Source organism: Erpetoichthys calabaricus, chromosome 11 (assembly GCF_900747795.2).
Source record: "Erpetoichthys calabaricus chromosome 11, fErpCal1.3, whole genome shotgun sequence".
Lineage (NCBI taxonomy): Eukaryota > Metazoa > Chordata > Cladistia > Polypteriformes > Polypteridae > Erpetoichthys > Erpetoichthys calabaricus.
The window spans coordinates 70,383,996-70,397,340 of record NC_041404.2 but is presented as its reverse complement, the minus strand read 5'-3'; positions in this window follow the sequence as shown (position 1 = coordinate 70,397,340).

Sequence of the window (13,345 nt, the reverse complement as noted above, 5' to 3'; positions counted from 1 at the left end):
CATCGTCTCCTTTCCTGATGGTTAATTTGACCATTCCTGGTGTTACTGCTATTTCTCAGATGGGTTTGTTTTGTTTTCTGTGCCAATAATGGTCTGTTTTTACTTGCATGGACAGCTCTTTGGATCTCATATTGAGAGTTTAGAGAGACAGCTTCCAAATGCAAATTCCACGCTTGGAATCAACTCCAGACCTTCTACCTGCTTAATAGTTAATGAAATAATGAGGGACCTCCTCACACCTGGCTATGGAACAGCTTATCAGTTAATTGTCCAAATGCTTTTAAGCCCCTTAAAATTGAGGGGACCATGTATAAAAATCCTCTCTCTTACACACTGAGGACTTTCAGTCAGTGAATTATACAGCAGAAGTGTGTCAAGAAACACTATTGAGACTCCTTTATAAAAATGTCAATACACCTTTACTATGCCTCACTGGGATTGGGACTACTTTTTTGTATCTTTGGCCAAGTCACAAGTTTCCCCTTTCCTTTTAGAAATTCTAGTGTGTAATGTTGCCCATCATAATATGTATTTATGTATTTGTTTGGTTATTTATTTATATATTTATTGAGCTTCTGTAAAAAGGTAAGTTTTTCTTTTGCCACACAAAAAGTGCTGTCTATCAAGGAATAACAATGTCTAATATGATTTAATTTAAATAGAAATAGACAAAGATGGTGATGTTTAACAGTTTATAATATGATCTACATTTTAGTGTTTTCACTGATGTTTTGTAAGGATGAAGACATTTAATATTTCATGGTAAAACATAAAGTGTTTGCCTTTTTTTATCTGTGTCTTGTCTGCATTCTCTCAGATGTAACAGCAAGGTAAAAGGGTCTTATCAGTTGCTGGTGCCCCTTTGTCAATGAACAATCAATCGGACGTTAAGTTGAACGTACAAATTAAAATATTACACCACAGCAAACATTGTTGTGTACTAGTTAAACCTAAGCCTGATCTTGTTTAATTGGTCACTGCTATTGGACTTAGACCTGGTTATGATGTCCTTTATGGTCTAATTTTGACACAAGCTAATAAGTTACTACTGCAGATTTGGTGCACTGCATCTAACCTTGTGACTTCACAGATCCACTCTGTTTATTGTTTTGTGGTGGGGCCATACCTCTTTTATGTTGACAGACATCTTAACGTTAACATTAACTTATCTAATTCATTATATATGTCTCCCTTTTGCTAATGACAAGCAAGGTGTGCAACTTAACATGCTGTTCATGTCCCAGAATACCAGTCAAACAATGGGATACTGGGGCCAGGTCTGTCTCCGTTAGCATCAGATCATTTGATACCTTCTGAAATTGTCATCATCTAACAAAATACAGCACTATAGGATAACCACCATGTAACCAGATGTTTGCTTTGCAGCATAAGGCTGGCAAAACAATTGAAATCTTATGTTCGAAAAGCCTGTTCTTTCTACACCAGGACACTGCACTTCTTTGAAACAGGGGCATCATACTGCTGGACTCTTTTCCACAAAGTGGAAAAAGAACATAATAATTCTTTCTTGGTGGCTTTTTCAAATTTAACACCATCAGGCAGTCCTCCTCAGAAATAGGTGAAGATTTTGCTCATCTCATTAGTAGAATGTTTTGTGCTCAATGCATTCCTTGAAGTGATCCGCTTTCTTTTTTCAAGTTACTGTGCTTTTTTTAAAGAAGGAAATAATTCTGGTCTTTTTGTTCCTCTTCATTGGCTTGTTCTGCGTAATATTGAGTAGGAAAAGCTTGAACCAGAAGTGCAAACACATGATTAAAAATGGTCCTTGTTTTAATACCAAGAATAAGGGACCCTAGCCTTCAAGCCCAATGACTAAACTGCAAAGCTCAGCATGCTCATGTGCACACACACACCCCCAAGATTAAACTTAGAAAATGGCAGAGCTAATACAGCTAGCCCTGTGAGCCGGAAGCAAGCTTTGTAGGACCTGCCATAAAGACACTTTGACATACTATTAAAATTAATATTTTTCTAGATAAGAAATTTGAGCATATGATGTACAATTGGAAAAACAATAGCTTAAAAAGACAAAATTTAGGGTTATTATAAACAATTTTTTAAAAAGTTATATTATTTAGATAGGTTTTTAATTATTTTGTAAAACATCTGGAGGGTCTATGACCCATTGGCCCTAAATGCAGAAATGCCATTGGGTGCTAGATGTGTTTATGATACCCAATGCATGTCGTACTGTAATATAAGCACTGCATTGTTTGAATGTAGCAGATTTAAGTGAGTCTATGTGATTGCTCATGTGTATCCCTCTATGGTATTGTTGATTCTTACTACAAAGAGATTTTTCAGTTTAATGATGCACCGTTCCCAAAAGCTGCACTGAAAAAAATGAAATCTAAGCAAGTGAAAAGTATTTATATCATCACCTTAACTCTTGTTTTTCTTATTGTAAGAATTACATGACTTATCAATTTTTACGATTTTTTATCCTACTTTAAGAAATATTGTCAAGTAAATTTTGCTTACCCCACTGGCAGATAGTTTTGCTAAATAAAAGCAAAACAACTTCCATTCAAAATATATTCATTTTTTGCAGTGTGGGAAAATCATACAATTAATTTTTAAGAATTTCACAGTCTTGTAGGATGAGGTGTACTAAGCTGTTCAAATTAGAGATCCAACCTTAGCTAATTGGCAACTGTCATTTATTGGACTGAAATTATGTGTATTTAAAGTTTAATCGTTGTCTTTGTTGTTTCTTATGTCTTTATGGTATTTTTGTTGTTTTAATATGTGATTTTGTAACAGTGTATTGTCTCTGTAAATGTTGTTATATTCCAAGTTGTTTGTGGGTGGAGTCCAAGAGGGATGGGTCACCCTGACATTACCACTCCTGACCCCTCCCTCAGGCTATTTATACTGAAGGAGACAACTCAGGAGTAGGAACTGTTGTTTTTTTGGATTGTATTTTTTTATTATGTTCCCTCTGTTTCAAGAATTCTGATTAATGAACTGTGTATTGGCACTTTGTTTGCTTTGGATTGCCCTTTAGTCAACTCCCTTTGTGCCTTTGTTTGCTCTTTTAAGCTTTTCTTAGTATTTTGATATTTTTTGAGAATAAATCCTTACTAGATAAAGATTCTTTGTTTGCCCTTCATATACAAGTCAAAGGTTAGAGGTTATCCTTTAGTTTGTGGGGTTTACATTGTATATTTTGAGATTTTTATAATTGTTTTGCCAGCTCCCAATATTTGGGGCCTGCTCCTGCTAAAAGCCAGCAGGTACCTTTAAAGCCTGGTTGAAGTCTGATGAGCCTCTGCTGGGCAGACCAGGTAAGAATCTGGCCTGCTCCCTAGCATGTTTTGAAGGCCTCACCCATTTTGCTATGGATGAAACACCATTTCATGACAGCAACAACATTAGGACACACTGGAGTCAATATAAACCTATGTTCTGCTTTCAAAATCTTAAGTCCATTAATGCTGCTCTGAGAGCAAATAGTATCTGTTTGCTGTATAATAAAACACTGCTTGTGTGTCTGTGCCTAGTCATTTCTGATTGGTCAGTTTTGCTTTGGTTGCTCAGTCAAACATGATTGAGTGCTGGGCAAGAGAGGTTGTGATACACAAGGACACTGAAGAAAGGTGTATGAAGAATGCTAAGAGTCACCTTTAAGAATGTGAAGTATTCACAAGAATATGAATAATTTTTTGACAGTGGGTAATAGGGGTCCATCTACCTTTGATAGTAGTCAAAAAGCAGACAGGAGGCAAGCAAAAATAATTACTAAAACCAATAATTACTAAACACACAATGCAAGGACTTTCAAACTACAACAGTGCAACAGTAATAAAACTGTTAAATTAAGGCAGTAACATTATTTGTACAGTTTTAGGAAATAAAACAGAAATATAATCCCAATGTATACACAAAATAATGAAGCCCAAACAGTGACAAACACGTTAGAATGCCTGCACTGCTTAGGATGTATCCTTATAATAGAGTGTATCATTTGTTTCATTAATTGGAGATATCATGTAATATAATTTGTTTAACAAAAAAGACAGAACATCAGCAATATAAATTTATGTGTTCTGGTTTAGAATCTGTTGATCTGTTTGTACTAGAAGCCTGGGTCAACAGGTTTCCTGATTGTTTATTTAGCTTAGTTCTGCTTTAAACTGTAGTTAGTTGCCAGAAGACATTGTTCCATCTAAAAAATCATAACTAATGATGAGGCTAGACTGTAGGACACTTACATTTTGCTAATATGTTTATAGGGGTTTTCCAGTGTTTATCCTTTAGATGTCACTGTTAGTAAGCAAAACAAAAAAAAAATCAACTTTTAGTCATATGACCAAGCAATTGCTTTGTTTCCCATGAGGCTTGAATCAGAGCTTGGCCATCTTGTTCATCCACACAAGCTTCGTATAGACAGAACAGAAATGTAAGCTTGCTTTTTGAGATTGCCCCAAACACTACCACTGTTCTTTCAGCATAGAATTTATAATGAAAATGTGGCTTGTCTCAAAAAATAGAAACAATATGCTGTTACTGTTTCAAACAGTTTATTTAATTTATTTTTTCAATTCTGTCTAGGGTTGAGCTGTCTCTCTATAATCCTACATATTTTTTCCATCGCAAGTAAGAATGTCAAAGCTGCATGTTCTTGATGATATTAGATAACAGTACTTTGAAGAACCCTAGAGAAAGTGAGTTTAAATGAGATAAGAGAAGAACCCACTTGGATTAGCAGTGGGCGGCCAGCTCAAGAACTTGGGAATTACATCATTTGGAGCACAGGCTCTGAGTCATGCCCTCATCGGTTTAAACACAATGTGCTTTGTTTCCTTATAAGAACATACAGTGAAGTAGTAAAATGTTATCTGATTGTAAAGCCCTTCACTTTTTCCCATTCCTTTTTTTAATACTTTCATCTATTCCTGCAGCAGTAAGAGTTGAATAAGTTCAGTTGCATATTGCAAAGTTTTATATGCAAAATCAGGCGTTTAAAATTTCTTTTTGATTCACTCTTTTTTAATCACAAGATGTTTTCCAGAAATTGTTTTCTAGTGCTCACATGTTCATGTTGATCTTTATTTGAACAGAGTCACCCATGTTGAGGTTAAAGCTAAGGCAAATCTGAAACACCCCTTTTTTCCAGCTTTAATTTTTGGCCATTTCATACTAGATTTTATGATTAACTTTTTTAATCCTCAAGTGAATTAATATTTTAATAAATGTTTAATTTAAAAAGTCATGCTTCCTGCTATGTACCTTTTCAGACATTACCATCTGTAGAAAAAAGTGTTGTTCTAAATTATTTAATTGTAGATGCCCTCATACATACAATTATTTAACCGTTTTTTCTTTACTGAGCCACATCTTATGCTAGTACCATTGCAGGAACCACTCCATTGCAGAAGCTCATATACAGTATACAGTATGTGTCACATACATAAACACTTGTCAGAACATAAAAACATAAGAATAATTTTGACAAGTGACGAAATGATACATCATTTAAAAAATTGCATTTATACATATGTTAATTACATGCCCATGTTTGTAAGCAGTCTGAATCTACCGGTTTCATAAAATAAAGAAACAACACCTGAGATGCTGTTTGTTCTATTACATTTTCTTTTAATTAATTCATCGTAATGTGTCAGACTTCATACAAAATACTGGGAAAAAGATAGTTTGCACTAATCATGCACTGCCTGTGGGACACAATGTAATCAAGTAAATAAACCATGTTGTATACATGACCGTTAATGCACACACCATAGTTACACATACATGTATAATAACAAAGAATACACTGCCATGCAGATACATGCAAAAATCTCTTCATTTGTACACATTACTCTATGCAGTACGATCACATGAATAGGGTGTCATATAACTACATTCATTTACTAATGCCCTATCCAGTGATTACACCATAAAGACATTCACACAAGTGTGCTTTTACATATTTGGTTCTTAATTACTCCCTCTTTGGTATCTGTTTTGTCTTCATTTCCTTTTTTTCTGACTTCATTGATCCCCAAAGCTTGCCCCATCACCAAAAAAGATTAATTAATAGTCTGACCTGGCACACTAAACCATTGAGTGACAGTGCCCCCCCCCTCCATCTTGCACTGCTTACTCACTCAGCTCTAAAATGAGCCCACATACTCTTGGAATAACAGTTTTAAAGAAAAATTTTGTTTTGGTACAATTAATCCCCATTGAAGCCGCAACAGATCATATGCTTAATCTCCCTCCTTCCTTCAGCAGCGTTTCCCGGGGCCTGCAAACCAAGTGCTTACTGATAAGTCGGTTAACAGTCACTTGGACCGGAGATCATGTCTGTCTGCTCTAAAGATAAAGGAATAAATTTTACAAAAATGTCTTTCAGTCCTTCCTAGGTAAAAAAAAATATAAAAACTCCGGAAAACCAATATGGGCTGCGTTGCACAATGAGTTCAGGCCAAGACAGCCATAGTGACATGTGGTCAACGGCAACGACCCGCGCACTTGCTGTTGTGAATCTCTCTGCATTCTCCATGGCACTAAAACCTCGAGGTCTACCCCTGCCAGATGGCAACGGAAGACTTTTTTGTTACAGTTCACTATTCTAATTATATTTTTAGGACATCAGGGAGTCTGTTATCATAGTTAGAATATGTCAGAAGTGGAATCCTCTCGAAATTCCTTCTTTTTTATATAAACTAGTATTCTCTGTCTTATGAACATAGTTTGTATCAGAGTTGGTAATCATTAAATTCTTTGTCATTTAACTGAGCGATTTCTCACTGTTACTTGGTTATCAACCTGAATCTTGGTATACCCATCATATGGTAGGAGTCTTTTTTATTTACACACCCATTCTCATACACAACATGAAATGTCAGGATAAGCATCTGGTATTGTTTCAAATTTTAGTTGTCTTTACTAAATGATACTGCTGCCATTAGTAGCCTGAACCTTTCTGTTTGACTGTTGTGTCAGTACAAGGTCTCTACCAGCAAGTGTAATATGTAAACATGCAACTCTTAGCACAGATTTAAATCACATTTGCTTCCTATAGACCTTAAACAAATCTCGCTAGTAACATTTATAAGCAGTGTTCATCTGACTTCACGTGAAAGACTTTCAAAGAATGAAAATTCAATGAAGAAAACAATAGAAAAGATTTTGGTTTCAAGTTTTTTTAATTTATGTTCTCCATTCTAAATCATATAACACGTTGTACATGTTGTAATGGATCCATCCTTTGGTGTGCGTCTGTGGAGTAGATTTAAAGTGGTCACTAGAGAAAGTATAGATTTTTGTATTAACTTCAGCCAGGTCTTTATTTCCTCTCAAGTACAGAAGAGGTCCAGGCCAAACTAGAAACTATTTGATTGACCCAACATTGGTCATGCCCATTGTTTACTTCGCAGTATAGAGGATTTCCACTCCTCACTGGAAGTCAGCTGATTGGTCTATTGTCTAATTCCCTGGACAGCCGTTAAATCCTAATCCAAAAATGAGGTGGATACTCTGATGACTCCAGATATTAAGGAGATAGACTCCATGGCAAAAAAATAGTTGAGAGAGAGACAGAACACAAATACATAAAAAGACTTAAACATTACCAAATCAACTTACAGTGGGTTCAGAAAGTATTCAGACTCTTTTGCTCTCTACACACTTTATTGTCGTAGATTTCAGTTTAAATGGATAAATTTGTCATCTTGTCCATAAGTCTACACTAAATAAACTAGAAAGTGTAAACATACTTTCAAAAACTTTTACAAATGTATTGAAATCCAAAAGCTGAAATCTCTCATTCATATACTGTAAGTGTTAAGACTCTTTACCCTTGATATTTCTCTCTCTCTCTCTCTCTCTCTCTCTCTCTCTCTCTCTCTCTCTCTCTCTCTCTCTCTATATATATATATATATATATATATATATATATACACAGTATATTTATACAGTATATACATATACTGCATATATATATAAAATTCTGATGTTTACCATGTTGTCCTTTTAAATCCATAGACTGACTGGAGGACTATCATTTCCCTTCAGTTCATTAGGTAGCAAAGATGAGGACTATGTTGCATTGTTAAGCAAGGAACCCATAAAGTTTCTAATGTACATGACCCTTTCAAGGATTCCGAAGGCTTAGTCGGTATAGTAAAATAAATCTGGGGATGTTTTAATTGTTTAATATATTAATGATAAGAATGGTTTTTAGTGCAACCCTATGTTTTTATTCATGCTGGTGTGAGGTATGCACCTTAATGCATTTGCTGGCTTAATTGGCGATTACCAATTTAGCATTGGGGTAGCCAACAGGCACCAGAGTTGAACTGTATAACAGGGAGCGGGTTAATGCAGAGAAAAAGCAGTTGTTTATGATTGGAAAATATTCTTGAAACAAACTTAAAGAGCTTCATCACTGGTTCTAGTGGTGTATCAAAGGAAGAGAACAGAATGGGCAGCACTGGTCAGGCTGGCTATTTAACGAAGAGCAGGATTGAGCTTTGCAGAGGTTTCACACAGTGTAAAAAATAGAATCTGCTGAACAGCAAAATAGGCAAGATGGGGCGGGCTCGAGGAGGGAGGTTCAAGATGTGGTGCCATCCAGTGAGAAGGCAAGGCACCATGGGGGAGCTGTGGTGATCGGCAGAGGTAGCAGCTTCATGAACTGCAGTATCAGGGTGAGGAGGCAGTTTGAGTCTGTGTGTTGGACCAGGACGTGGTGGGCTGCACAGGTGAGACTTTTGTGTTCAGTTGTAGTTTCTGCCAGAACGCGAGGGGAAGTTTTTAAAAAATGTGTTACCTGTTAAAAAGATAGCAAAGGAGTCTTGAATTAAAGAATGTTCTTCTTGATTGGAGATCAGTGCGTGCCTTTTGTAAAATAAAGAAGTTAATGTTCCTAGTTATCCATGGCTGGCTAATTATTTTACCCTGCTCTGGTCACAACAGAGACTTTTATTACTGTCCTGATGAGGACAAAGAGAGAGAGATAAGGGGAGGAACATGAAGGATTTTACCTCTCTGCATTTGAGCATTTACATATTTATTGGAATTAATTTATTGACATTATTAACTTGCACCCCAACTAACTGGTTTGTTTTTATGGCATGATTTTATCGATTATTGGATTTATTTATTGATTTATTTACTTGACTTTTGAAAATTGCACTGCTTACACACATTTGTGTTTTAATTGAAGATTTTAAATAAACACTGCCATTCTTTTGAACATAAAGCCTGTATTGTCTGCTCACTTGCCCTGGTCCATCCTCAGTTCGTAACTATTCATTTCCCAGAAAATGGAAGGTACCCACTGCTGTGAACAAAGGATATTACATGTGGGCTTCAGCTGGGTTAGGCTGATTTAATGGTTGAAGGAAAGGTTAAAGTACATGAGGACACTGCTGTTGTTGTGTTTAAGTGCTTTGGATGAGGATCAAGATCACCTCATGATTCCAATGATGATCTTTTAAATGGTTCCTATGAGAATTTGGTTGTTGGAGAAGTAGGCAGAAGCAGTAGGAGGCCACTTGTGTATGTCCAGGTTGGTGACATCTGTGCTAAAAGAAAGCAAGCAAGTGCATAAAATTTTGGCATCTTTTAAAACATTTATATGGTCTCTTATTAGGTCAGTCCCATTGGACTCAGTCAAACCTTATTTTTGACAATGACTACTAGAAACTACAAGAAAGAATTCTAGCCTTGTGCTCCTTTAGTCAAGGAAGACCTGTCTCTAATCTCCAAGTGACTCCATGGCTTTAATAAAAGTAAGAACACCACAAGGAAGTGTACTGGAACCTTAAGGGAAATGGCAAGGATGTAACTTTTGACAGGCAGTAAGTCAAAACACAGGGAGTAAGTCAGAAAAAACAACTGTCTAAAATGAGTACACAAATTAAGAAACACATTAAAATAACATCTGTGAGGTTTTTCTGGTTTCCATCGCTTCAAACTTGCTTCCACCTCTGCTGATTCAATTTTCGAATGAGTTTGTAGATAGATAGATAGATAGATAGATAGATAGATAGATAGATAGATAGATAGATAGATAGATAGATAGATAGATAGATAGATAGATAGATAGATAGATAGATAGATAGATAGATAGATAGATACTTTATTAATCCCAAGGAGAAATTCACATTCTCCAGCAGCAGCATACTGATAAAAAAACAATATTAAAGAGTGATAAAAATGCAGGTATAACAGACAATAACTTTGTATAATGTTAATGTATGAGCCCTATTGTGCTCCACTTGTGCCATCCTTTTGCAAGGTCCATTTCAGCTGAGCTTCTTTGCTTAATATCATTTCATAGTTGCTCATGTTCAGTTTCCTCTTAACTTGATTCATTAGCCATGTATTTCACAAACTATGTACTTTTTAATGCCAATTGCTTTCAGCCCTTGAGACCTTCATCTGCTGATGATAGTCCAGGAACCTTGTCTCAGAAGCTCCATTGTTCAGCTCTCAACCTGGGTTTCTGGCTGTTATATACACATTCAATCTGCATTGAAACTCCACACATGTAGCTCTATTACTCTGATTTCAAATGTGTGTGTCCATTTAAAGCTCTAAATACTAACTAAAAATAAGCTGCCACAATACAGTTAATGTGTTTTTAAAGACACTGACTGTGAGGTTGTTGTCCACCATACCTCTTTTCACTGGCAAAATTAGCTGAACACAAGTTATTGATGATAACTATTGCAAAGCTTACCTGTCAGTGCCTGCAGGTTGATTGCTGTGTTTCTTTTTTACCCATTTGCTCTGCTGTTTTCCATTGCATTTCTTATCAGCTGCTGATAGACTTATGAAGTTACCAACATGTTACCATTTAGCAATATAGGCACCATTTATCTTCTTCACAACATGCCATTTCCACCTACTCCTTCATTTACATTAGTGTTAACTAGTGTCACACACGTGTGAATAGGAGGCAGCTGAAGGGCTTGGAGAATAATGGTAACACATCTGCCCAGGGGGTGGCGGGTGCACTAACGCTCTTTCTAAGTTCCCTGCAGACCTTTCCCGGGAAATCCCACCAGGAGCCACTGCTTCAACTTGGGACACACCACTTCCTGCCCTGGCCCCAAGGACGACATCACTTCCAGTCCTGGCCCCGAGGACAACATCACTTCCCCCAGACTTCCTATAAAGCCTCACTCCCTTCCTCTGGAATTCAGTTCTGTTTTGGACTCTGTCTTGTAAACTTTACTTGCATTCAACTTTTACTTTTTGCAGCCAGGATTCAGATTATACGGGTGACTGCCTCAAGAGACATATCTCATGTCTCTTCTTGTCACACTAGCCATCCATGAAGAAATGCTAGAAAAATAAAGAACAAATTCATTATCCATAATAAAAATGTTCCAGTAATAATATTTTCTTAGCTAATTTACAAAGAAAAAGAAACATTTTTTTTCTAAAATAACTACTGTCATAAAAAAATTGACTTAGCTAAACTATAGCCAAAGTCTGAAGAACCTGCTATGCCTGCACAGAGCTCATAATGTTATGGGTGGTTGTTTATCATTTATAGTTAACAAAATATGTTTTTATTGCAGTTCTTTTTTTCTCTCTCCAAAATCTTAGCATATCAAGTGGAGGAGAACTTGACTGTGGCCTAATCATCCACACCACTTGGTAACATCACTGGGTATTCTTCAATATAGTGCCATATGATAATACATCAATCATATACTGTAGCAACAGTGGTCTTTTTGAAGCTCTTTCATGCCACAAAATCTGTACGTGGAAGTCAACAGAATATTATTAGCAAATAATTACAAGTTTGCTAATTTTAGTATCTAGTTATTAGTCTCCATAACATTAGGTAGCTAAGTGACCAATGTCAAACTCTTACTAACATTTCTCGTAAAAGAATCACCAAAATAACAACAGACACATCATAGTTTAGTTTTTATAAGAAAATCAATTGCCTACTTGTTTTTCTTGCATTATCTGTCTCCAGCCATTTCCTTTTTCATTTTTCAAGAGAAATATTGACATTTAGATGCCATCTACCTCCCAGTTTCATTTTTATGCTAGATAACAGAAAACTGATTGAACATGACTGAAAGTTCCTAATCCAAACTTAACACAGGATTTGTCACGAACACGCTCACAGCCAATCATGTTTTTACTTTATGAGGAGCCTTCTTCATACTCCAGCAGCAGGGAGTCATTTTTATATTGAGAATACCTTTTTTTGAAAGAAATACTGTATGTTAATTGAAACATCACCAGTATGAACTCTTTAGAGTTCCCTTGTGTGATTTATGTAGTTTGTGTCTAATTACACTCTTAAAAATAAAGGTGCCAGAGTGGTTTTAAGAGCAATGCTATAACGGAACCATTTTTGGTTCCCAGAGGACTCATCCACATGAAGGTTCCAAAAAGAACTTTTTTTTTATTTAGATCTGTAACAGGATCCACACAGTAAGTAACCATGACTAGACAGTAACAGATTTGTGTAATACCAGTGGGTCCTGATTTTTAAATGATTCTTGCTACGTAAAATACTACAGACTAAGATCAGGTTTTCTTAATGTGTTAGTGTTTATACTTGGTAGCCTACCAAACATTAAAGATTTCAGTTATTTTCTACATATTAGGAAGCTTTTCAAAGCCCAAAGAACCAACTTTATATATAAAGAACAATAACCAGGCTAATTCAACTTTATCAGTATCCTACATAGCAAAAGTTAGACCTCGTATATCATTGAAAGATGCTGAGAAATTAGTTCACGCGTTTGTTTTCAGTCGACTAGATTACTGTAACGCACTCCTCTCAGGACTACCCAAAAAAGACATAAATCATTTGCAACTAGTGCAGAATGCAGCTGTAGGAATCCTAACCAGGAAAAGAAAATCCGAGCACATTTCTCCAGTTTTGATGTCACTACACTGGTTACCTGTGTCATTCAGGATTGACTTTAAAATTCTGCTTATGGTTTATAAAGCCTTAAATAATCTCGTCCCATCTTATATATCAGAATGTCTGACATCTTATATTCCAAATCATAACCTCAGATCCTCAAATGAGTGTCTCCTTAGAATTCCAAGAGCAAAACTTAAAAGAAGTGGTGAGGCGGCCTTCTGCTGTTATGCACCTAAAATCTGGAATAGCCTGCCAATAGGAATTTGCAAGGCTAATACAGTGGAGTACTTAAAAAAAACTGCTGAAAACACATTATTTTAACATGGCCTTCTCATAACTTCACTGTAATTTAAATCCTGATAATCTGTATATCCAATTCATTATAATAACTATTCGTGGTGGCTCTAAAATCTGTACTAACCCCTACTCTCTCTTCTGTTTCCTTTTCCGGTGTCCTGTTGG